Here is a 22,901-nt window from a genome sequence, read left to right on the forward strand (position 1 = left end):
TGAGATGTAAATATACATTTATGGATGAAGTTGTAACTTCAAAACGTCAAGAACAGCATGCAAGAGCATTTTTAAATTACACTCGTGGGGTTTTAAAGGTTAGAGAGATTGTCCGTGTGCGTCGGAGTCACATCACACATGTGCTGTTGCATATCTATGTGTGTGTGTGTGCAGCTTGTTGAGTGTGTGTTTGTAGCGTGTGACACTGACACTGTCCTACCGCATAGCCAAGGGCATGCCATCATAATTGCTGCGAGTGATTCAATTATGATCCAATTCTATCTACTCCACAGGGGGCAGGAGGTGCAGGGGGACATTAGAAATGGATAATTTACTTCACTGTCAAGAGATATACACTGCTCCATCTTTTATCCCTGACAAAACACACATGATGCTATGCACCCATTAACTCACTGCAGAACTCCCAAACAAATGGTTGCAGCTGTAAATCTCACACTGAAATATTTTTTCCGACAAAAGGAAATGTGTATTTCCCCTTACTATTTCTTCTGTGATGTCTCATTGGGTCGTGACTCCATTAACTCCATGCTCTCAGAGGGAAGCTAACGTCATGCTACATTAGGAATATGGCCTCATGGATTTCACATTAACTGGCTTTTTTTTTTTTTTTGTCAATCTCAAAGTTGATAAATATTGGAGCTCATACACTCGAACGCTTGAAATTGTCTTTAGGGAATGCAGTTTTGCCACATTCAGCAGGATTGTGTTGTATCTGCACATGTGCCGGTTTTTAGATCTGTGGTCTTAAAATGTTGCGTCTGACAAACAGCAGCCATGTGTGAACAGTAATCATCTGTTGTCAATCAGTTGCCCGAAGCATTCACTCGGGAATCAATCAGCCTTGGGCGGCTTACAGGTAAATCAACACTGCAGGAGGACAGGACGGACGGGCTGACTGGCAGCTTATTCTGTCTGGTGGTGGAGGAATGAGGAGGAATCGAATGCTTTCTTGCTGCAAACTGGAAAGAAAAGATGCTATGACGATGAGACACACACATAAACACACACACATCGTGGATAGCCTAATTTTTGCCTCAGTAAGACCAGGCTTTGGTCCCCATGAGGTGGGCTGGTCCTCACAAGGTCATTGCTTATGCTGCAGATGGTCCCACAGAGGTAAAAAAAAAAAAAAAAAAAGATTGCGCGCACACATATACACACACTCACACACACACACACACACACACACACGTCTGTTCCCAATAGACTCCCTAGCTCCTTACCTCTACCACTATCCTTAACCATCAGAACTAAACCTAACCAACCCTAATAAGAACAGTTTGAATGATAATATACTATGTTTCTATTTTACTTACTTTCATTTTAATCCTTATCTATTTTTGAAATTATTAGGTCAATACGAATGAGCCCTGGCAGAGCTCTGATAACTCATCAGTCCATTTCCCGACTGGCGTGAGTGGACTGTAATGGTTTTAGTTAGATCCATCTCCATAAAGGGATTTCAAAGGTTTGTAATCCACTGAAGTCTTGCGTGAGCACATATTGCTCGTAGTACTCATATAGAGTACTTTGATTTAAACCTCACCAAACCTGATTCTAACCTGAACCTTTAAACCAAGTCCCAGCTGTCTGAAGTTCAAAATGTCCTCACTCTACGAATGTCTCTTCCTGGTCCTCACAAACATGGAAACACTGTAATCTGGACATCACATGTTTTAGTGTAATGGAAATGTGATGAGCTGCTCTCATGGTTGAGGAATCACCTCCCACCCCGAACTCCCCTGGTTGAGGGCAAACGTCCTCTGGTCAGCAGATGTTAGTTTCACAGTTTCATGGACTGATGGTTCGATTTGAAACAGTCTCAACAGATTGGTTACTTACCCCAAAGTTTAGATTTCTTAAGTTTTGAATCTTCTTTAAGATCCTTCTCCATCTGCTCCATGCATAGAAGTGTCTGAACTATCCCGAGCCTCAGATGGAACACGGCTGGGTTCGCCACTTTGATTTACACTGTAATTAAAAGGCCAATTAAATGCCCGTTATCTCAGTTTCCTGATAATGGCCCTAAATAATACATGTTGTGATGCTGTACCATCCAGCTGAACTCGGCCATTGTCTCATAAGCTGCTGCAGATCCAACCCCTGTGTTGACATAAACTGAGCTCTGAGAGGACGCGTAGAAACACACTGCTTGTCCTTATCAACCCTTCCTTTAAATAAATTACTGAAAGTGCAGCTGGTAATTAGCTAAAATCACCAACAAAATAAAAACATTGCACAAAATCAGTGTTGCAACCACTGAGAACATTTCGGGTAGTGATGCCCACCAGGCTGGGCACTGCAGGGCTACTTCTATACCCAAGTATGAATTATTTTTAGTATTTCTGCCGAGGAACTCATTCAAACTTCATTAGCCTTCTGGGCTCCGAGGTGCACGACGGAAGCAGCAGAATCCAGGTGCGATTTAACAAACAGTAGCTGGGTTCAACCATCATTCACATGGGCACATGGCTGAGAGGGAGGGGGGGTTGAGGAGTAATGGTGCACTAACGCTCATGGTCCCTAAATGTGGGAGATTCATCATTACAGCATGCACGTGCTTGAATACACGTCATATCAAGTCAGGAAAAAAGCTCCACTGCACAGACTTCGCTCCAGTAGCTTTGTGATGAGCTATTTTGTTATTTATCTTAAAAGTCTAAAAAAAAAGCCTTGTGGTGTTTGATTTTATTATTTTATTTTGTTCTTGTAACACAAAGATAAGACATCATCACAAATTCATGGCTGGGAACATTTGTTGTTTTTCCCCAACTACGTATGAAGTACAAAAAAAAAAAAGATCAGAAGGAGACAAACAAAATGGGAGGATGAAAAAAATACACCCTGGAATAAAACAAACCCAGAGTAATGCAAGATCCAGACATTTCAACATTAACATTAGCATCAACAACTGTGACGCTAAGTCACATTGAAAGGAGCATTGTTCTGCTGTTCTGCTGCTTCTATCCAGAAAGTGGCAGCAATAGCTAAATTTCTTTTTTTTTTCTTGCTGCCATTTCCTGTGACCACAAAAATATTGCAACAACATGTTTGGCTCAAAATGAAAGAAAAGAACAGGAGAAACCTGAAAGCGAGAGCGAGGATGTGTGCATGTTGCAGACTCTCAGCCATCAGCGATGTTTGCTGTGCAGCACAGGGCTCATGCCAGAGCAGGCTACACAAAAATAGTAGTATTACTAAGAATCTTTGGGGGGTTTGGCTGGTCATGGCTCCCTGGGGAGGAAATCTTGATGTGCTCTCTGAGACACCTACACAGACTGAAACAGAGAAAACTAAAGGCCACGCCACAGAGGTGGAGAGAAAAGGGAAGGAGAGACAGTGCAGACAGTTTAAAACTGTGTAAAATGTGTTTTTCTATACCGTGATGTTGAGAAAAGCAGTGATGATAGGAGGTCAGTCAAGTAGCCCAGTGGTTACGATTCTTTTTAAATTACATTGCATGCTCATGAATGTGTCATGCACAAGTAAATGTAGTAAAGGAAGCACTTACCACAGGAAGTGACTTGTGATCTTTATTTCCTCACATAATGGACAATGGCAGGTTTACGGTATTTTTATTTGTGGCTCTGTAGCGAAACAAACTCGTCGTTAGTGAATGAGATTTAATTAATGAGAAAATAAAGTGTGCATTGATATTGAACATATTGGATTAATTGCATTAGCAGTAATACAGGGTAGAATGTGAGACAGTACTTGATCGGCCGATTCAGCAGGGAGGCTGTGTATATACACCCTGATCAAGCTATGCTAAATTCTTACAGCATAATGATGTTATTTCCAAATGGACTAGTTTGTAACATATACTAATGAATGATTGGTTATCTTACGATTTGTTGTTGAGTTATTTTGTACATGGGAAACTTCTGCAACGCATCGTGTGTCAAGTTGACATGTTTGCACGTTGCTGTCATCGTTACACCTTACAACCGTGCACATGATGGTTTGGATAAAGGTCAGAGGGGAAGAACTTCCCTCTTCCACCAACACTGAACACTGGACATCACATCAATCTAACTTGTTTTCTCTCAGTTAAGTGAGGCAGAAATCTCCAATCCAGAGATTTCCCACTGTAAGTTTTCTACTCAGCATCGAAGTAACCCACGCTCCATCGTTTCCATTCTTCTTCAACATGTTTTGAACTCGGTTTATTTATCGTACGTGTGAAACTGATGTACACATTTCTTTGCATGTAGCCACAGTGGCACCTGCTCTGTGCGATACGTCTCAGAAACGTCTTTGCAGAACAGATGAGGAATTTTTCGAGGCAGTCCTCAGGCTAGATGTACATTTTTAATACCATTTTTATAGATAATGATAGCCCAGAACTCCTACAGGATACATTGGGTGGTGCTTTGGAGCTATTTCATTGGTGAATAATTCATGATTAAGAAATGAAACTTTGAATTAATCCAATTTGAATTTTAATATTTGGTGAAGCGGGGAATGATTGAAGCATCCAGATGCTACAGTAGATGTTGCTATCTGGCTTCCATTTTCTTTTTTTCCTTGTGCCCACAGGAAGATTGGGGCTCAGCTCACTTACATCTTTCACATTACGCTGCTAAACCTCCAGCTGTGAAAACATCAGTTGGTGTTCATGGAAATATCTCATGTAATTACTGATAATGAAAATGGACCTTATGAAGGAAACTGCTTAGCAAACAACAGATTTGTTTTGTCCCTGCTCTGTTGTGTGATTTTGTTCACGTGCACGGACAGAATGTGTGTTTAAAAGAAGTGTTTCAGGATTTACCTGTTGTCACATAATCCTCGTGTCCTTATTTTTTTATTGCTCGTGACACTAAGAACAAAAATAAGGGAGTTAATGACCACGCTGGCATTTCCTCTCTGATATCTTCAATCCCCCCATTTACATTCCATATCTGGACGAGCCACTGGCTGGGGCCCCGTGCGAAAGGCCAGGCTGGATTAAGGTATCACCGTGATTGTGTGCTACCTTATGGACAGGCAGGCAGGCGGGAAGACCTAAATCCCTGTCTGGAGCCGAGCAGGTCTCAAGCCGCCGGTATAAGCTCTCATCAGTCTCACCCTCTGCCTCACGGCGCTCTCCCTCTCATACCTAGGAGATCAGGCGTGATGGCATGTAATGGTGGATGTAATTGCTTTGTCCTCTATCTATCTTTTTCCTCTCTGAGTTGGAAGTAACCAAATGAAATGAGGTGACACACGAGCTCCATCTGTCAAAGAGCCCGATGATTTCTTTCTCGCATCCAGAAGCAAATGTCAGATCGGCTGCGATGTGACAATATTTAGTCAGTACATCTGACTGTGTATTTCCCTCATCCGCACACCCCTCGCTGCTCAGTACAAGGCAGCTGTTTTTATATTGATGCAACGCGGTACGTAGCAGCGGCTGCACGCTGACTGAGTATGTTGTTCCCTCTCTGTTTAACAGGCCTTATAAGCTCTAAAATCATGTAGCAGTTCTGCGAGCTTGCTCGTTGGGACTGGAAATAGCCGGTATCAAACAGTGAGCTAAGTAATCCAACCCATCGCTTCCAGTTGTCTGGATTTCCCTCCTTTTCCTTTTACAGACACTACAGATAGAGTGTCTTATTCTCTCCGTCGCAATCGTGAGACAGAAAATGTGTTTCTCATTGTTGCGGAACACATCCCAGCCTCCATAACCGTGAAGGATGAGGATATCCAAGGTCCCTTGTTAGTATGCAAAACGTTGCATGATATTTTTCACCATGTCTCATTTCCAATTGCAAATGGGGGGAAGGAATGAAAAATATGCAGCAGATTAGCGTGTTAAACAATTTGGTTCTGCTTAATAGTGACTCCTTTGATTTGGACCCGGGCCCCCGAGATGAGCGTGGATGAGGGATGATTGAGATGCACCGAGGAGCTTGTTGGCGTCTGCCTGCTCTGCTAAGCAGACCCACTTCACCATAATAAGAGGTCATCCCTGTTGGAGTGTGGAAATGTGTCTAATTAAAACAAAATGCTTTATCAAGGGCTGCGGCAAAGTGAGCGGCCACGGTGAAATAAATAGCTGGCAATTTCCTGAGATTCATATTCTGATAAGCATCTTATTAAAGCGGTCCACTATCTGTTGGGAACACTTTGCATTTTAAGAGGACTTCCGCTCATCTTTTCTCTCTTTTTTTGCTCTTTCCCTGGCGTCCACTTCCTCCTCCCTGTCTTTTCAGGGTTAGTTGTGTCTGTGTGTTTGTTGGTGGTTGTGTACACATGGGAGATAAACAGCACAACAAATTGGAAGACTACCTATTTGGTTTGTAATTTGAGATTTTGCTTACCTTGCAGTTAAGCAGCGGCGTAAATTACTTTGCGCTCTGGGCACAAAACACCTAATTGTTTTTCTATATTATCGTTATTCATCTTCTCTGACAGCTCAATCGTCGCTCTAATGCTTTGAAAGTTGGCCCATCAGTACTTTTGCCACTTTCTCTCTCCCTGCCTCACTTTCTCTCCCGCTCCGTTGCTATTTTTGAGGTGCCGTGTTTCCATACCGATGGAATCTGCGTCCATGATTCGTTGCCAGAAGTCCGATTTGTGAGATTACCCGCTCACAAAATGCCTCCAAGCAAGGACTAAAATAATAATAGTGTTAAAACAATGCCTCACTATGCAAACACATCAGAGAAACTCGCAATTATCACGTCTCCTGTGATCGCATCCCTGTGGAAATTAATTGCTTTTTTAATTTAGTTTTTCCATTGATAAATCCTTTCGAGCTTAAGCGAGGCCGCCAATGAGAGACACGCGATTGGTCCACAGATCAGAAGGGTTAAGTTGAGTTGAGCTTCATGTTGGGATTCTTTCCCCCCGAGGAGGACAGAAAACTAAATCACACAAAACATTGTTAGAAACACAAACTCTCATCGACGCCCTGACGTCCCCCAAGCGATCAGAGTTTGTTGACTAAAACTGAGCAACCGGGCAAGATGGTGTTTGGCTTCATTTCACTTCCATCAGTAGGCTGTTACTGATGTAATGGGCAACCTGTATGAATGTGATTGTGTAAGAATCTTAGTTTCCACTTGCTGATTGTGTGGTGGTGGTCCCCCGGAGCCTCGTGAGTATGGACTCGTACCCACTCAGGTGTACAGTGGGAAGTATAAGCAGCAGGGGGGTGGATTTCCTAATGGACCCGGTTCACGTGCCTCAAACATCCCAAGACACACGCTGCACATTCCTCTGGCTGACAGCTCTACAATAATTAATATGACTTATTTGTAATACAACAGAAAATAATGAAGCTATGTAAACTGTGTGTTGTATTTGTGTCTGTGAATCTTTTATCTATTCTTGCTGAACACTGTGGACACACCGTTAGTAATTAAACTCATAAATATGACATGATAATGATGTTCACTAAACTGTCCCCTTCAATAACTGATGTGATTTAAACCTGGAATATCAATAATTGGCATCATATTCATCGGATTTACAGTTAATTTATGTTTTTTTATCTAAATGTTTGCTGGTATTTGTTTTCCTCTCCACTCAGGTCCGTTACTCACACGGGTCAGAGAAGAGACGGAATGGAGTTTCAGTGGAGTCGACAGTTTGCCGCATTCCCTCGTGATATCTTCAAATATGGCTGTAGGGGAGAGAGAATTAAAGGCATCACAAGAGGCCCCTTTGAAACCTTCCAGCACGGTATGAAATCACTGCGTGCGAGCACTTTGATCAGCGAACGGTCAAGCGGCAGCCCTGCAGTCGGCCATCGCCCCACATTACCGTTGGGGGCCTCATGCCCGGCACAGCTCTCACCCCTCCACCTGACCACCGTTTGATTTGCTCACTGAACTGATCTTCCGACAAATAAGCCTTCGCGCTCTGCCACGAATTCGTCTCTATCTCCCGTCACACATGCCTTGCCTTGCAGTGTCACCCCCTCACCCCTTCCTTTCAGCGTGCACCCGGCTGCCTCATACATCCAGACATAAACAGTGGGTACTGCACATCACACGAGCATAATTCCAGCAATTAACCTCTTCACCCACTGCGGGCTTTGAATCCCTCGATATTCTGGTCGCACCTCTTCACTCAGGAGCCGTCTTTGTCTGCCAGGCTCGATTCCAAATGTAGAAATAAATACAAAGTGACCAGTGGCTTGCCTATCTGACAACAGCCTAATGACCAATGATGTGCACTTTGATTTCAGATGCAGTGTGGACAGGGGCCAGGGCTGGTATGTCTGGGTAACACCGCTGAGGACATGGGCCTTCTTGACACTCTGCTGCAGAGGAGGAGAGGCGAGGGTTTGATAAAGGTCTGTGACATGAGGTGAATCTGTGAGTTATGAGCACATCAATGAGCAACTTTGTGTTGAATACAAATGCTTGAAAGAGCAAAGTAACAGAGCTGATCACGACAGACAGGCAAGAAAACAGATATTTTCCTCTTGGTTTACTTGTCTCATGCAATCTGTGCATGTCCACTGAAAAATAATTAATCAAATCTAAGGAAGTTAAAGAAATTAATGTGATGATTCAAAGGCTGCTCTGCTTGCAAATCGTATTCTATTTATAAAATCTTCATTTATTATAGAGGTTTATATAATTTTCACTGTTCTGTAACCAGCCTTAGTGAGTCGATACGTGTCCTGAGGTGAAACATGACTGATAATATCGCGCTGGTCGTAATAACCAGACTTCACCTTCACAATGAGTTGATCTATCATCTCTCTCTTTGCAAATAACGGCAAAACCTCTTCAAGACAGTTCTCTGCAATATGCTCTTTCAATGAATTGAGTTATGTCCCAATCAAACAAATCACGGCTTGTTCAAAACAGGTCGGCTCCAAACAGGGCCCTGAGTAATGGATTGAAAAAGTCTGTATTTGATTACCCCTGCCGCCCATGGTTGACTAAGATCCATTTGAGAGGTAGTGCGGTGGAATACCAATATGGACACCCTCCAGCTATTGACCCTGTCTTTAAGTGGGCGCTGTGCTTTTAGTGTACTTACACTGGTTGTTCCACATCTTCTTCCTCCTGGCAGTTTCGCAATACTTTTGATGGCAGACACTGACTTCCTTTCCCCTACTCTGCATTATTGATGCATCAGAGAATGTGGATAGCCTACTTTTTTTTTTTTGTCATAACCCACTCAGGGCACAGATGCGAGGAGATAAGAGGTTGGTGCCGGTGTGATTTTCAATGTCATTCCATCATCGTGATGAAAAGAGAGAAATATACGATGTTTTAAACAGGATCCGGCCTCGAGGAAAGAAATGCAAAGAAAGCTAAAAGTCAATAGTCTGTGGCTGATATGGAGATCGCCGATCAAAGATTTATCACTTATGAATAAAAATGAAAGCAGTGACAGGCAAGTATTTGTTGGGCGCCTTTAGATTTAAATAAATATGATTTGATCGTGTCTGCAGCCGGAGTAACATTAGTCTTCATTGACTTGTAAGTGAAGGACAAAAAAAAAACAGAGGCAGCAGCATAAAGACGAGAAGAGTCGTGAATTTTCTATTTGCTACTTAACGTATACTTCTATCAACAATAGCTCACACGTGCACTAACAATGTATTTGGACCGAAAACGTGCCACAGAACATTTCAGGAGAAAATACTTGGACCTGTCTCTCAGCTTTGTTCTGTTCTTTTTTGTGGGTGGTGCAACAAATACATACATACACAGAGAGAGAGAGAGAGAGAGAGAGAGAGAGAGAGAGAGAGAGAAGCAGTTCTCAGTTTGGTCTATAGATGGCAGTATTCCAACAGAAACAGAATGGGTTCAAACGTGTGACACAAAACTGTGTGATGGGTAAAATCCTCCTCTTTTTATACATTTGATGCACAATCCAACATTCAGTCGATTTAGGCGTCTGTAAAAAGATTAAGATTGTTGTTTTAAATCTGTTATTTCTTTTTAGAGACAGATCTCCAAACTGTAAATTACAAACTTCACACTCAGTGCGCGTGTTAGTGATGACACGATTTATATTGAGAGGATCATGTCCGGAGCACAACGTGTTTTAAAATGATAAACTTCTCATTAGTGTGTATGTGATGTTTTAATATGTGACTATTTGCATCTCGTCCTAAATTGAATTCGATGTGTTTGTTGTGAAAGTTTTTGTCTCAGGGCGGAAACGGTTAACACCATAATAAGCCGTGAGAGTGTGAGGGGGCTGGGTTTAAATGCGCAGTGTGCCAAGCGCGCCGTACTCGCGCTACTGTACATGGATGGAGCCGCTAATCTGTGGCAGTCCGGCAGAGCTGTGTGAGAACGGCCAAACCACAACCGTCGGGACCATGGCACGTCTGGCCGACCTGTGCGCACAGTAGATCCGCCTGGAGGACTCCAAACCCCCCGCAAACTGAAGGAATGTGCCACTGCGCTGACACGGTCCGGTGAAGTAACACCAGGAGGAGACTGGAGACGCTTGGCGACGCCGCTGCGAAGTTTACGCACAGAATTTGACGGTTTTTACGCGAGTGAATGAAGCCGACGCGGAGCAGGTTTTCCTAGGCAGGGATTTTGGAAGAAGCGCCGAGGGTAAAATCATCCGAAGAGAGAGAGACTCTGTCCTTGGAAACAATTTTCTCTCTGTCCGCCGTGGATGTGAGTCCCGCAGCGCATCAGTGAAAAACCCAGAAGACATCAGCCGCGCTCGGGAGGAGAAACAGGATAACAGGGAGATCCACTTTAAATGAGGAGGTGAGTGAACCATTTTTAAAAAAGGCTGAATGTGGTTTTCACTGGGTGTAAATGTTGGTTTAAACCTCACACGACTGTCACATGCGCTACAACCTCCCCAGAATAACCAGCCAGTGTTCGGAGGGGAGCTGATTTCTGCGGAGAGACAAGTGAAGAGAGACATTTTTCATTTTTAGGCTGCAGGCTCTGATAAGGTGCCTGCCTCAATATTTCATCGTGGCTTTGGCACATGCTCGAGACCAATAAAATGCACGGTTTACTGTCTTTGCTTTTGGATTCATTGCACTGGAAGTGGAGCAGGATCCTTCACGTTTATGCTCTTTTCCCATTCATTCATTGGGCTTCCTCCTGATGCACCAGTGTTACCTCTGTTCCAGAGAAATGACACTTCCACTCAGCCTCATCCTCGCTCATGAGATGCTTCTGGTTTGTCTCAATCTTGTTCCACAGTATTTAATGATGGGACTTTACCTGTAGAGTTATTTTTGGAGTCTTGCTGCCTGCAGACATCTCACTGCTGGACTGTGCAATGATTTGGATTATTTGTTGACCTTGAGCTCAGCATCTCACTGCCATTCATTCAAAGAACTACACATCACACATAAACCGGTTTAGATGATATGCCTGCTGGTAGCATGCAGGCTGCAGACCTGGAGTCACTGCAACAAGTGAACCCCAAGTCAGTTGAACATGCAGCTTTTTATGGAAATAGTGAAATACTTCCATGAAGTCACTGATCTGGTTCCTTTTAAATTGTATTTAATTTCTCATCAGATTTGTTCTTCCCTTTCCAAATGGTGCAAAAACAAATCTCAAATTATAAAAAAAAACATCATCAAAAAGCTAATATATATAATATACAACCAATCTAATGTCAAACTAACTAGCGTCAATTTAGGATCCCACATCCACTCTAGACCTCATCTGTCCAATCCAGCAGATGAACCCACAAATCTTCATCCTCTGTCAGCCGATCAGCGCTCCGGCAAGCAGCCGTGACAATGACTCTAAAGAAAATAAATGTTGTGTGTTAAGTGGGAAATTGCCGAACATTTGCATGAAAATAACGTACATCTGCCGCAGTGGATGGGCAGCATATTAATCCCTCTGCTCGCACAATCAAAACCCCGTCTCTTCCTGGTGAAATCACAGTTTCCTTACATGTGAAGCGTTGGAGCGTGACCCTCTCACATCATTATTTTAATATCTATCTCAGAGTCAAACAACGGTCTGACCCAACAAACAGGCACCGGGGTGAAAATAGATGTTTTGAGAAGAAGAAACAAGAAACTCTGATTAAATTCAGCTAATTAACTTCAGTCTAATGAAAAAAAGAAGTGATGGTGTGCTGGTACCAATGAGCAATCAGTCCTCTGACTAGTTATATGACTGTTTTATACATTTCTATTGGTTCTGCTTCGGCTCAAATCCACTTTGCCATTTGTGCGCCGACATTAACTGCATATGACAGGTTTATTGCTGCTAATGCATTTCTTTGAAGACAAGATCATACGAGAGAACTGCTGTTAAAAAATATTTCCAAAGGTGTTGTTGAAAGTTAATTCTGAAGGCGACGACTCACAGTGGGTTTGTTCTCTTCTTAAATAATGGAGGATATGAGCAGAGATGTTAAGCATTCATGCTCGATGAATCGCTTTCAAGTGATGCCTTTGAAGAACGCCTTTCGAGAAACACAACATCACACGTTCGTGAAATCAATAAGTTTAACCTCACCGAGCTGGAGAGGAATCGCTTCGACTGGACAAACTTGGATCGAGCTTCGTGGAGCGAGGGTTGTTTCTCTGCTGCTGCTGCTGCCTGTCTCCACTTCACCTCTCCGCAGGGGGGCTGCTATGTTTTCATTGGGTTCACGGAGAAGCTGTGTGGTCAGCGGGGATGGAGTGATTTGCATAAGTCTGTCCAGGACTATTCTTTAATAGCTGCTTTTTCACCAAGTTACGGATATTTCAGTCGGGACTGAGCTGCAGACGTTTAATCTCGACTTTCGGAACAGACACAATCGGCATCTGTCAGTATCTGCGACAGACTCAACTGATAGACGCACATGGCTCAAGAGCGTCCTCTGTTGTTGAAGAGCAAGGAGACCAAACGGCGAGCTGAGTTAATTATCGGGCCGCAGCAACCTCTCTCAATTCACTTACGCTCTCTAACAACTATTACGACATTACCAACTAATTTCTTTAACTGCACGATTTGCCCCTGAATGAGATGTTGCTGCTTCTCTGTGTGCTGTGTCACCACCAGCGTTCACACACAGCGCACTGCTCGCTCCTCTCTGGATTCTCCCCTGAAGGCAGCCAGACTCACCACAGTTTAGCTTGAGAGATTTTGACAAGTCTCCACGCATGCAGGCAGAATCCTTGACCTATTTCTTAATGAGTGAATACTGCAAACGTGCTCGGCCAGTTTGTATTCCGAACGGGCAGAGTACCCCCCCCCCCCCCCCTCGTGCACACACATGCAAACACACGAACACGAGCAGATAATGGTGCTTTTGTGAGTTCACTGACTCGTTCTCTCACAAGATACAGTTCCTCCTCCTCCTCCTATCGGCTGGAGTGCACAAATAGTGAGCGAGTGTTTGTTTGAATGAGATTGGCCTCCCGTCTCGCCTCACTGTGGGCTGTTTATCTGAACCCCTCAACTGTCCAGCTGTCACAACAGAGATCTCAATCCCCCTGACCCACGCACGTTCCGCTCCCTCGGCCTTGTTATGTGCATGTTTGTGTCTGGGGTCCGCGCAAACGGCGAGTGCGTATACGTGTGAGGATTGACACGAGGGAGATCTGGATCTGTGGTGACATTGATCAAGTGCAGTGCAGCCAGGGAGAACATTCAGTCTGAGCCTCCTTCTCTTCAACCGCACAAGAAGACGGTTACATTCACACTTTCTGTGCTCGCCGTCTCCTCTCTGGATGATCGTAAACAACACAAGTTTTTCTACCTGTCTCTTGAGGCAATAATTATCCTCACACACATTCATCCATTGACGCTGTTGTTGGCCGCAGAGGAAATACTCTGATATCTTGATTGAGCGACTGTCTGTCTCTGGTATACGATGACACAGAACTTTAATACAATGACTCTGACGCTCGGATATCAGGCAGGTATCACTGCTAAAATTGGGAACTGATATTGGAGCGCTTCCACACCAGCAGCAGAGCTTATATTAGAAAGCAAAGCAAATTGATTTTCAGACTCTCTCCGTTATATGGACGGATGATAGATCTCTTTTCTTTGAGAGAAAGATAGATTTTTCATTTACTTTGTCTGTGTCTGAATAAGAAGGGATGAAATATTTTTGATGCATGTCACTGCCCCTCTGTCTCTCTGCTTTGTGCTAAAAAAAAAGAATCAAGTCCTGAATGTTCTCTCATGAAGAATCTCCCCTGATATTAACATATAGATCTCGGGATGCAGAATTATTCTTCCCACACAATTGCAGATGTTGGAAAACACCACAGGGCTGCATTTAACGGTCGAGTCACGCTGCTGCAGCCGCCTTCATCATCTTGAGTAGTTGAGCACGTAGCTTTCAGTGACGTATTGAATCGTTGAAGCCATTTTAAATTGATGACTACAGGCCACTACATTGTTAAGTAGCAGCTTGCCCAGTATGAGCAACACGTAGCACAGGGTGCAGAAATCAATAGCTACCACCTTTGCATTTAGTTTTTCATGATACACAGTGAGACCAGAAAGAAACAGAACACATTCTCTGTTGTGATGTTTCACTTCTGCTGTGTTTTTATTTCTGAGATTGGAGAGAGTTGGTTTCCCCATTTCTGTCACGATGCTGGCTGTTTGTTTTTCCTGTGGTGTTTGGGTGTGGTTGTGGATGTGTGTATGTGTGTGTGTGTGTGTGTGTGTGTGTGTGTGCGTGTGTGTGCGTGTGGGTGTGTGTGTGTGTGCAGGTTTCCAAACAGTCTCCAGCTGGTCTCATCAGACGGGCGGGGAACGGTTCACAATCGTCCCTCTGCCAGGCTGCCCAGTTCAGACCCTGCTCTCTCCATTGATGGCAGCAAGTTAGCAGTGAACCCCAGCGTGCTCTCTGCCGTCCCAAAGAGTTGCCAGCTTGCCCGAAACAAAGCCTTTTGTAGGGCCACTAAATCCAGCAGATGGAGAAATGGACAGTAAATGAAAGTAGAGGGACGGGGGAATAAAGGAATTTAGTGGTGCATGTTTGTGGGTAGGCATTTAGGCTACTCCTTTGGGAAGCTTAACACCCTCACAATGTAATACTGGCAGAACCTAAATGTTCTCTCGTTGACATGCTGCAGATCCGCTTTGGGCCCCCGTGTGAGTGGAGAAGCCAGCCTGAGCGCAGGGTCTCTCCAGGGCCAGAGACGCCTTTATTAAGATGTTAATGGAACTGCCTTCATGACACATTTCCATGGGACGGGATCCTGCGCCTCCGCCATTCTTCAGTGCCTCAATCTGCCTGCAGTAATCATCTGTCTCTCTCTCCCTCACACAACAGTCTGCTCAGGCATTCAGCCCCATCTCCACATTTTTCTGCCCAAGCGCTCTCACTCTTTATCTGATCTCCGCTGTCAGAAGCCGTCCTATATTTTCCCACGTGTGACAAAATTATGCGATGCCAGTGATAAGGGCAGCAATCCTGGCACAGGGACCCGTAGAATAACAAGTCTGGCTGTTTGTTTGTGATTGATCTTCACACCGGTTGGAAGTCAGACTGTTACTTCAGCAGGCCATGAGGGCTGTGATGATTTTTTTTCACTTGTTTTATCTCCCAGCACTTTTCAGCTGGTTGCTTGTTTCCAAAACACTAACCCCACACTGCTTCCACGTTAGTCGAGTAGTTTATCAGAGCCACGACAACAGAAAGGACAGAGCAGAAAAAAAACCTCGAACTTTACATGCAAATGCCTCGACTTACTTCTTTTTCATGAAAGCCACTGGACGCATTGTCTCCGCCGTTTTCTCTCTTTTCACGTCCATTTGAATATAAGTCAGTTTAGCCCGGAACCATCAATAATCAATTAGCCGGTGTCACGGGAGGACGTGCGTTTTTGTTTGGTGGAAACTTGACAATAAGTGAGCAACAAAAAAGGAGCGGGAGAGAGAGAGAGGGGCAGAGAGAGGGGGGGGGTGCTGTGGAAGACGCCATGGGGCAGCTGTCAGGAGCAGATGACTGTGTGTGTGTGTGTGTGTGGAGAGTGTGTGCTTGGCTGCATGTGTTTGTGTCCATTTTAATTTATTGTCGTTTGACTGTGCGGCACATGTATCTTTTGTATGTGTGTGTGTGTGTGTGTGTGTGTGTGTGTAGATAGGCACAAGTAGGCAGGCAGCGAGGGCAACACAATACTCTGCTGCCCACACTGCCCCCTGGTGATGAGGATGCCTCTGCCTACGTGTGTCGCTATGGTTACTGCAGGAAAACCAGTGCAGACATCGCTTGTCTAGTCTGCTCATGTGCTGTAGGGGAGCGCAGCCAACAGCAGCTTTGTCCCTCTACTACATACACTAGAGCAATTACAAACAGGACGAGGCTCAACTCAACGGAGCCTATTGCGGCCATTAGCTCCCCGTGCTCTATCAAAGCAGTGTGTAATTGACTTATGGTTGCATTTGCACAAGAACTGTAAGATTCACCTGTCACTATATTTACCTCAATCCTCTCTCTGCTGGTTGTACTGGGTTTTCCCTTCATATATATATATATATATATGGGGCTGCAGGACAACACACCACTCATGTTGTGCTTCAAGCCTCAGTGACATGCGTATACCTGCACCTATGCTCCCTGCATTGTTACTGTTTCTCAGTCATCCATGGTGTCTTATCTCTGTGGATGGCTCCTCTCTGTGTGTGGCAGCAGCCTCATTCTCAGCCCTCAGCAAAGACTGCAGGGAAAGAAAAGGGGGGATAGAGACTTCCAGATTAATTCCCCAGTGAGATGGCAAACAGAAAGGACACACACACACACACACACACACAGACACAGACACAAACTGATAAACTTTTTTGTAGACCAAAGTAAATTGGGCTAAATTGATGATGAAAGACCTTGAAACTCCCAAAACTCATAGAATGTAGGCCACTCTCTAATTCCTCTGTAACATTGATGGAAGCGTAAAGGCAAACAATTAAACACTGCCCGTGTAATTTTAAAAAACATGGAAGGTTTTCGGTTACTGTGAATGCTTTTATCAGGACGGTGCAATTTTAGATGTATCATAAAAAATAAAAAAAGTTTGGACCACAGGTACTGCCACCAGTCCTGCAACTCCAGACTCTTTACTTTGGCCCAAGGTGATTTATAGTGTCCAGGCCGGGGGAAATGAATTCTCCTCTGGGATAACAGTCATGTTTATGCATGACTACATGACTGTGATCCACACACTGAAGCCAGTGGTTAGTGAAAGGGATGAGAGGTACTTAGAAAAAAGGGAGGCAGCTTGTCAAAAACACTAAGCAGAGTCTGTGCCGATGCTATGTGCAAAACACTTTTCGAACGTAATTGCTTTTGCAGTTGATTCTGACCTCGGTCTGACCTTTAAGATTACAGCTTTGTACACAGGACTTTGTGGAATGTGCTCGATGCTGAGGAACAATGAATCCGTTTTCTTGATGCATTTGTGGGAGCCCGTCTTATCAAATGATATCAACAAAACGGCCATTGTGTATCACGCTGTACAAACTAAATTGAGCTACATGTACAGTGTGCCTGCCGACTGACCGGTATTTCTTCCTGCCAGACAAATGTTATCAAGATGAATCTCTCAAAAGGCAAGTTAGATGTTGTTTTCATTACTCGTACTTCCCAGTGCTCCTTTGCTATCAAAGGGGAAACACTGCATGTACTCAGTGGAGCTGCGGGAGCTCACTCACACAGACACATTATTCTGCCTCTGTCACAATCAATGAAATGTGAAACATGACAGTGGCATCTTCATGCACCCTACAGAAGATGCAGAGAAAAGGCATTAGTGTAGACAAAGTGACATGATGGGATATCATGCAGAAGTCATTATCAAAAATCACGACATCTTCGCTGAATGTGGGTCAGAGGCATTGTCACTCCTGAGCTGTTAAAGGAGCTCGAACTGGGGCGATCTTGGACAGTTTGTCCGAGTGCGACAGCAAAGCCTTGTGCAGCAGAGGACTTGAAATCCTTGTGTTGTCTGTGAGGACGCTGATTAAATATGACAGCTCTGTGGCCTGCCAAAGGGAGGCAAAGGTAAAATCAGGGAGAGGGGCAGGTTTGTACTTGAAAGCAGTGAGTCAGTTCCCTTTTCTTGTCTTAATCTGCAACACTTAGGGATTTACACTGTTGTAAACCCCCTGATCCACATAGAAGGTGCATTCAAAGTATGTTTGACATGTTAATGTTGCTACAACCTCAGACACACCTTTATCTCCACATTCATCTCACAGGGAAAACTGGGAAAGCTCCTGAATATTTTCTTTTTGTGACTGCATTAAGCGTCTCTGTGCTTGTCAATGCAATGTTTACTCATAAGTACTTTTCACAAGCCTCATTGCATTTGCTGCCGCACAGAACATGTTCACCCTGACGAGGGGTGAATAGGTGAAGTGAATTTGCATTTACGTTTCATTTTTTTGTGCACGTAACGTTGAATATAAACAATTTGCTCTTGCCTGGTTTCATGTATCACTCAAGAGGAGGCTTTGTTCAACATTAAGCTTTAGTTTTTGTATTTTTCTTTATGAGAAATATTGAAAGCTCTTGCTTCTTTATTTAATTTTTTTTCTTCTAAAAGCTGGTGATTAACAGCATCATCCCCTCCGTGTTCACCCTCCTCCCTCTCCTCTCTCTATCTCTTCGAGGGAGGAAGAGTGAGCACGAGTGAGAGTAAGCTGGGTGGAAGGATGCCAGAGGGGACTGGCATGTGGCTTGGATGCTGGGAAATGTCAGCACATTTTTGTATTCACCTGCTTTTCGGGACCTTCGCCCACAGTCTGCTGCGCATCCTCCTGACTGAAAAGAAAATTAGTTTTAAAAGCGAGAGAAGGGGCTGCTGGGCAACATGTCACTGCTGAATAGATCCAGAGTACACACACGCACATTCCTACTCACACACCTCTTCTCACCGCAGCGTAAATCCTTCATGGATTCCTTGTGTGCATACATTGACAAGGCTGATAAAGGGCACCTCGCCTTTGTTTGTTTTACCAAGGCTACAGTGTTCATGGGTTGTGTCGCTCAACGCGTTAATAGCCTCAATGGCTTACGGTCTGAAAAGCTAAAATATACTGTGTCTGCCTGTCTGTTGCCCTGACAACACGTACAGTAGCGTCCATTTCAAGGTAATCCACCCCGCCTCTCTTTGTACACTACTCCTCGACGCAACCAATCAGAAAAAGGAAAATCGAAGAAAAGAGGGTAAAAAGTGTAGACAGACAAACAGCCAGACTGATTTTACTCCAGGGGTCATTCTTAGATTAGTGTCCTTTATTACAGATTCAAGGTTGTGTTTCTAAAAGAACCGTCATCTAACAAAAACAGGTTTTTACTCGGATATCATTACGTGTACTTTGGGTTTTTAACTTTGCAGAACCTTTAAATACCCCCCAAAAAACCTACATAACACAATAGAGGAAAGAAACACCGGAAAAGCATAATATGAATGTTCTCGTGCTGGCCCATCTGTACGTCAACCATGACTCACTAAGGTCAGGTGTCAAACCATGCAGTTTAACAATAAACTGAAATCACTGTATCCAGCCTCTGGTGCAAAACAGAGGAAGAAACAGGGACGTTTGGGATCTTTAACTGCAACACTGAGTCAGACAGGAAGAGAGGAGGAGAGTGGAAGGGAGGGACGGCGTAGGAAATGTTTTCGCAGAAGTCAAGGGCAGCATGTGCCAGGCAGGACTGGCACCTTTCTCACAGAGTTACTCAAAGAAAACTACAGCAGTCTCACAGAATGTGCAGCACAGGCTCTGGATGCTCTATAGGTGAGATTGGAGATTCAATGCTCCAGACTAATGGGAAAATTCTCCCATTGACTCCTAGTTGGTCCCAGCCAGACTGAAACAGCAGTGAACCAACCACCAAGTGTCCTAATTAGCCCACTTTAGCATGTTAGTCTGCTCCAGCTGCTCCTATTTATGTTACTGATGAAATGCTGAATGGGGCTTTTTTCCCCTTAGTTACATTTTCTCCAGGGAAGCAAATAGTCGATTTTTATCGGGGGTTTTTTTTCTTCTTTTCTGTTATTGCATTTTTCTTTTTTGCTGAAGTATGATTATATGTTTTCCCTGCTGCTGATGCAGTTAATGGGGAGCAGCAGCAGGACTGTGTTGTTTGGCTTGAATGTCGGCCTGCCAAGTAGCCTTCCCCATGTTTTGCCTGTGCAGCATCTCCCCCAACTGAGAATGACAGAATGTGGTGATCTTGGGAAATACTCTGGCTGCACCGACGCTGTGTTCATGCTGACTCGGACGCAGGCATCGGCTTCATCATATCCTCTGCCACGTGACGGCACACTTATCGTGGAGGGCTTTCAGTCGCATCTCTCAATTGGATGGAGCGAGGCCAGCTTGCCTGCCGAAGCCTCATTTTACTGCTTCACTAAACCCGTGGTCCAATATGATCGCTTTTAAAGCAGTCGAGCCACAGCATCCCTCATCTTCTATGTGTGCGGTCTAAGGAAAAAGTTAATGTGAGGTGAAAACTGCCACAGAGGAATTCACATCCCCTGAGTTTGGCATTGGACACACCGACCTGGCGTGGGAACACTTTCTTTGATTTATTTTCAGTTATTGCTCCGTCACTCCATGTTCTTTATTGCTCTTCTAGGTATTGCTCTTTTCTTCCCCCCCCTATATTGCTCTTTCTTTCTTCCACCCCTCTCTTTGTGTCTGTGGTCCCAGCCTGCCTCACTTTCTTAACAATAAAACAGATGCTAATTTTAATCATCTTACTAACAAAGATTGATCAAACCATAATGCTCAGAAAGCAAAATGCTGCTTTGGGCTACAGAGGCTGTGAGCTTGTAAATGCGACCGGGTGACTGAATGCAATATGAGACACTCCACTGGAGAGCTGTTACACTTAAGCCCTTTAAACATGCATTTCTCCTGCCCGGCATTTTACATGATGCACAGTCAAAGCATTGTAAGATTTACAGTCCGTTTAACGCGAGAGCCGGAATTAGATAGTTCTCGCTCTGAATGTCAATGCCCCCCCCCCCCAAGACCTACTTATGTGCATGCAAGTGTGTGTGATTACATCAATGACATGCTTTCCAGAGATCCAAGCCATTCTGCTGGGCGACTGTATCAAGATGTAGTACAAGAAGACTACTGATGGATAGATGTATGAGGCTCAGCGGCCACATATAAAAGATGTACTCCAGCGTCTGTCTGAAGTATATGGATGGCCCCACTATCTTCTTGTTATATCTATACAGCAGAGCAGGGGGCAGACTGTGGAGCCTGTGGCCTGTGAAAATGAGTGTGAAGCACTTATCCCCAGGTTCACTGATGTAGTGGACTGGCTGCAGTAGCTCTTCATACACCTCTGACAGACTCAGAGCGGCTCTGACATCCAGGAACCGTGTATGGTTTAACTATCATACATGTGGGCCTCGCCGTCTCATTTCAGGCTGCTTCACTCTCCTCGGTTCACCAGAAAGGGGAAAGCTCAGAGTCACTGCAGGTGTGGAAGAAGGCAGAGGGGTGATGGGAATGAGGGAAAAAGCTTACTTGGCTAGCAAGTAATAGTCTGAGGAGTGGAGTCCTGGGTTTTTCTGTATTGCCTGGCAGTGTACGGCAGAGTATAATCTTCAGACGTCCATAGGGCTGTTTCTCTTTTCCCTCTGGTCCCTGTGACTTTGAACATAATGAGAACTGGACTTCTTCCACCTCCGATCCTCTGCTGTTCTCCGTGCTTCATCACAGTGGTGCACGATAATGTTCATACAAACGCTGCTTCCATCTCTCACGTATATTATACAGTACAATACTCAACCTTCACAGCTACAGTGACTAATACCACGCTTTGCAGTTACTCTGCCAACACACAATTTTTCACCGCAGACCTTCGAGGTCACAATGACATTACTTCCTTCCACCTCCCACCTCCCCACGACTCACCCATTCTGCTTTAAGCAACCAGGGAGCAGTTGTGCCACATGTGTAATGAATGTGCTTCTCAGTGTATTGCGTACGCCGGCACTCCAGGGCATATTCTATATGCCACCGCCTGTCTTTACGTTTCTGCTGAGTTTCAAAAAGGTCCTTTCCACTATTTATGAAGAAAATGTAGGTCATGAAGCGCAAACTCTTTTGTGCAATGTTGTACTACAGTACATTTGTGTTATTAAATAAGGATCTTGTTCGGCAAACCTCGCAGCAGTGTTCCTAAAACTTCACTCTTGTGTTTTGTTATAAAAGTGCTTGCTGTGGTCGTGTCCCTGCACTGACTCACAGGAAACCAGCCACTGCTGATTTTCCACCATATCCCAGCCAGCACTGCATCCTGTACGGGGTTCACACGGAACAGGCCGGAAGGCATGCGTGTGCACTTCAGCACTGATCCCGCCAGTCATTCATTCAGACTCCCAGCATGCTCTCTGAGCTCCGTCCTGTCCTGGTGTGGCCTGTCAGCAGCTGTCGCACTCCAGAGGACGATCAGGTGGATTTTTACAAACCCAGGCAAGCACAAGGCTCCACTAATGCTTACTGCGGCACTCACTTCTCTATTTATTATTTATTATCTATATTCATTGCTTGTCCCACTTGGACTTGCATACAAATGTAGTGTGAGCTCTTCTCTGAGTTCTGGTACATAGCTGCAGTTTTATACATTTCACACGTGCTAGACTTGAACTTGTCCTAGAGTTTCTGTCTCAGAGGTTGGTGAAGCTATACGCAGCTCACCCTACTGGTACTTTATGTATACGTCTCAATTAATTCATCAGAAAACCCATAAAATTCATTTCTGCTTATAATTTTGCTACAGTTGTGGAGCATACCGGCCTCATTCAGCCCCTTTCTACTCGTTAAAATTCCTATAGTGTACACACACAGGGAGATGAATACCGTTGATGGTGGGTCTTCCTCAGAGCCTCTCAGAGCAAACAGTCCACTCTGCTTGCTGGGCATGCATCCTTCAGTGTGAGTAAGCACCCAATTTCCTCACCACATGCTGTTATTGCCTCTCATCCAAAGGGAGAT

General features: G+C 44.4%; 1 protein-coding gene and 1 long non-coding RNA gene across 2 annotated transcripts in view; one reads left to right on the forward strand and one right to left on the reverse strand.

The window, feature by feature from the left end:
• Window positions 1-2,827: 2,827 nt before the first annotated feature.
• On the reverse strand, window positions 2,828-22,761 carry LOC138410637 (uncharacterized). The gene is made up of 4 exons (XR_011243336.1): window positions 15,631-22,761; window positions 7,554-7,633; window positions 3,533-3,608; window positions 2,828-3,314 (listed from the first exon to the last, which is right to left on the reverse strand). It is a non-coding gene; the product is annotated as an uncharacterized lncRNA (long non-coding RNA).
• Window positions 10,181-22,901, forward strand: part of plxna2 (plexin A2) — a 161,343-nt gene continuing 148,622 nt past the window's right edge. The window contains exon 1 of the mRNA XM_069527668.1: window positions 10,181-10,709. The gene's annotated coding sequence lies outside the window, so the exon portion shown is untranslated. The remainder of the gene's footprint in view (window positions 10,710-22,901) is intronic.

Source organism: Paralichthys olivaceus, chromosome 6 (genome assembly GCF_024713975.1).
Source record: "Paralichthys olivaceus isolate ysfri-2021 chromosome 6, ASM2471397v2, whole genome shotgun sequence".
Classification (NCBI taxonomy): domain Eukaryota; kingdom Metazoa; phylum Chordata; class Actinopteri; order Pleuronectiformes; family Paralichthyidae; genus Paralichthys; species Paralichthys olivaceus.